This window comes from Squalius cephalus (assembly GCF_949319135.1).
Source record: "Squalius cephalus genome assembly, chromosome: 21".
In the NCBI taxonomy this organism is placed as follows: Eukaryota; Metazoa; Chordata; class Actinopteri; order Cypriniformes; family Leuciscidae; genus Squalius; species Squalius cephalus.
The window spans coordinates 18,644,211-18,648,575 of NC_137142.1; positions in this window are offsets into that span (position 1 = coordinate 18,644,211).

A 4,365-nucleotide genomic window follows, 5' to 3' on the forward strand; every position below is an offset into this window, starting at 1 on the left:
GAGCTGGAGAGATGTATAGGGCTGGGTTGTGAGTCAGCTGGATGGAATGGGGCTTGGTGCTTCTCAGGGAGGTAATCCAGCACGGCTTTACGTTCAAACTGAAACCGCAAAGCCATAACGATGCCCCTTTAGGTCACTTATTCCCTCTACAAAAACAACAGGCTTTTAATGGCTAATGAAGAACAGAGGTGTAGCTTCTCTGAACCTCTCGTGGTTACGTGAAACTGCTGTGTTTTTAGCTCAGATGGCTTTGGAGGTGATTGAGATAATTGAAAGCGCTCAGAGGCGCTTCTAATACTTTACGGGTAAAAGGCCGTGTTTAGACTTAGGAAGGATCATCTTTTGACAGACCTCTCAATGGTGACACACGCCGGATGGTATTTATGAAGGAAATGATTATGCGTTTATAGGAAATGTTACAGCTGCTGCTGATGATGATGTTCGCAATGAATATGCACACGTTTAGTGTTCAAATCCTTGATGAATATGGGTCAGATGTTTCTTAATTCATTTATGCTGTGTAAAGTCCACGCTCTCTTTTAGAACCTGTTGGCGTCTTTCCCGAAGAGGGTGTGAACCGAAGGCACTTGGTTTGACCCGTATCAACAGTATCTGCATTTACTAAGACTTGGCTAAATAATTACAAACATACACCCTGTGGTCAAATTTATGAGCCCTATGCTCTTATCCTAAGCCCGTCCTATTGAGTTTCATACCCCTGAGATAAAGCCAACATTAGAACATCGATTAAGCATGAACAAAGTCATGGAGTGTTTTAATTCGATTATGTTACATAATATCTTTATCCTCCTTTCCACAGAAGGACTTGTTCGAGCAGACATAAATTCCTGAGGAAAATGTAGTTATTTTTGTCCTCCAACCTCATTTTATGGAATCTGTATGTTTCTTTGTGCCAACATTTACGAAACACATTAATACAAAGCACTTAATACATAGAAAAATACTAATGAATGTAAAGCCTCATTCTGTTTTTGATGATAATTTTAATGACTCATTTATGCCAGTAAACAATTTTTTGTATGTGTATTTTTGTGTTTCTATAAAATCAGTTTTATTGGCATAATTGAATGAGTCAGATTCATGCAAGGAATTAAAAACAAGTGAAGGTGATTTAGAGTGTTATCCTCTTAATTTTTCATATATTAGACAAACAAGTTTTAAATAAATGTAGTTTAAATAAATGTAGTGCATTTATATATTTGTCATGATGACCAAAGTGCTTGTCTAAATCGTTTTCCTATTCGACAAGTCTGTTCTTCATTTTTGCTGCAGTATGTCAGCATCCCTTTCTCACTTTCTTACTCTGTTTCATCCTCTATCTCCGCTGACCATGTAAAGAACAGAAAAAACATCAGATGGAGCATTTGACCTTTTAAAAAAATATCCGCAGGACTTCATGAAAACAAATTCTCTTCAGCTGAGGTCTCTTTCCCTCATGTCCAGCCTGAAAGAGTGCGAGAGAGGGAGGGATAACTAGAGCAAGTGAGAGAAGGAGCTCGAAGGATAGATGTGTAACACCCGTCAGTCGCTCTTCTGACCCCTGTATGGCCAGTGATAAATGTTTTTACCATGGCTGAGCAGAAGTGTCAGCACGGGTCAAGCTCTGTGTGAGCTGAGGGAATGTTCTGCGCCAGAGAACGAGTATGGCTGAATGCAAAACATTTCAATAAAGTCGTAAAATAACAGTGTTATCAGATCTTAGGCAAACTGGAGGGAAGGAACAAAGCTGCGCTTTGATAAATTAAACAGCTGATGCTTTCAACGAAACACTCCCAGTCTCCGATTTATGCAAATGATGTTCATAAAAGTTTCATAAAACATCACATATCAACAGCAAATACTTTTGGCCTACATGCAGCCACACAAATCATGTTTAAAGTCACCATGAAATCAAATTTTACTCTTATCTTCCCTTCTTCCCGCCCTACATTTTTTTCTTGTTCGAGAAGCCGTTTCACTCGGATATACAGTACGTCGCAATAGGGAAGAAAAGGGGGTGTCCAGTCCTGCTCCTGGAGGGCCGCTGTCCTGCAGAGTTTAGCTCCAAGACTCCAACCCCAATTAAACACACCTGAACCAACTAATCAAGGTCTTTCTAGGCCAGGGGTGCCCAACCCTGCTCCTGCCGATCGACTGTCCTGCACAGTTCATCTCCAACCCTAATCAAACACACCTGTCTTTCATTTTCAAGCGATCCTGAAGACGTTAATTGGTTGCTTCAGGTGTGTTTGATTAGGGTTGGAGATAAACTGTGCAGGACAGTCGATCGGCAGGAGCAGGGTTGGGCACCCCTATTTTAGGCATACTAGAAACTTCCAGACAGGTGTGTTGAGGCAAGCTAGACCAAAATTTTACAGGACAGTGGCCCTCTAGGATCACAACTTCCACTTCATGCCGACATTAAACATAACAATCAAAATGTACATCTTAGATTGGTGTCAGAAAGATTTTTTTTAACTGAAATGTCATATAATTTTGCCCAAAACACAAGCGTATGAAGTTTGTGATTGACTTTAGAGGTCATAACTGTGACCCACACTCCAAAGTAGTCTCTCCATTTATACTCTCGTCTGTACAATTTCGAATCCAGGGTGAATAGCTGTCAGAGGGCAGAGTTAAGATTATGAATACTGTTAATTCTTCTTTCAAACACTCAGAAATACAGAAAAATAAACATGTTTCTGCATATGTCCATGTTTAAAGGTCAGAAACATTTTACAACTTCTGTTCTGCCCACCCACAGAGCCTCAAGAGAATTTTGGTTTGTGATTGGCCTATTTTGAAATCGAGTCTCTATATAGAGTATGCCTGAATCTGGGAATGGGTTGGTAAGACCTGGTGGGACCTTCCACTTTAGAATGCCAGGAGTGTGTGTATGTGTGTGTACACGCTTTACTTTAGACCATCAGAGAGCTGTTGATGAGCCTTTCAGCTGTGCTTGGGAAAACATAGCAAATCCACTGAGTCCCACAATCCAGTGTGTTTTGCCAGAGTCAGAGTTTATAGGTACCGATCGGCTCGGTCTTTAATCTGCTGATGATTTAAGATCTGCCGACGGACGCTCCGCCACTCTGTGGGTTCACTGCACTCATGGCAGGGCGATATAAGCGGCGGCGAAAGTTAAACAAAGCGGGCAACAGTAACACGAACATCAGAGCAAAGGTTTAAAAATTTGTATAATTAAAATTAGTCCTACCTTTTAGGAACAGCTTGAGGACTTGATGTTTTCCAGATGTCACAACTTCAAAACGCTAGTATTTGCATCTTTAGCCAGGAGCGAAACACTTTAAACTTGACCTGGTTGACTGAGACATGTTTTGAGCTGTGTAAAAAATGATTTTACTGTATTTGGCCTTTGACCTTTTAAAGATGTGAGGTCCGGTTTAAAGCTGTCAGGGTCATTTTGGTAACAGTACTGAGCATTTGGTGCCTTGTAGCACTGTAAACACTGAGCGAGATCTGATGAGACCCAGGACTCTCTCAGCATGTTTGATTTAGCTATGAGGTTTGGCTGCTTCATTTCAGCAGATTTGTTTCTCTACTTAATATTATTTTTGTTCTGATATTATGACAGTGTAATTGCCTCTAAAAATCCCTGCTGTGGGTGAGACCAGGGATATCAGTCCAATGTCTTTTTATAATAAACCTGAATGGTTTCAACATCTCTATGGCACACAGAAAACTGTTAACAGGTTGGTTAATGTTACTTTGCCCCGTGATCCACAGTTAATAGTAAGAACATCTGGGATAAGATGCAATATTAGAACTTCATGTCCGATCAAAAACATTAAAGGGTTAGTTCACCCAAAAATGAAAATTCTGTCATCAATTAATAACCCTCGTGTAGTTCCAAACTCCTAAGACTTTCGTTTATCTTCTAAACACAAATTAAGATATTTTAATGAAATATGAGACATTTCTGTCCCTCCATTGACAGTCCACACAACTACCACTTTGACGCTTTAAAAAGTTCATAAAGGGATCTTAAAACTAATCTATATGAATTGAGTGGTTTAATCTACCGTGAAGAGACACGATCACTTAATATGATAAACAGATTTAATTTAGGCTTTTATTCACATATACACGTTCATCAACTCACAGATCAGTTGTGGTAAACGGAAGCTCAAGCATGTTTGCTTGACGTGCGAGAACCAATAAGATTCATTCTCGTGTTACGCAGCACGTTTGAGCTTCAGCAAGAACCAATGAGGTTCATTTTTCGTGTTATTTAGCACGTTTGAGCTTCTGCAAGAACCAATAAGATTCATTCTCATGTTACGCAAGTACGTTTGAGCTTCTGCAAGAACCAATAAGATTCATTCTCATGTTACGCAAGTACGT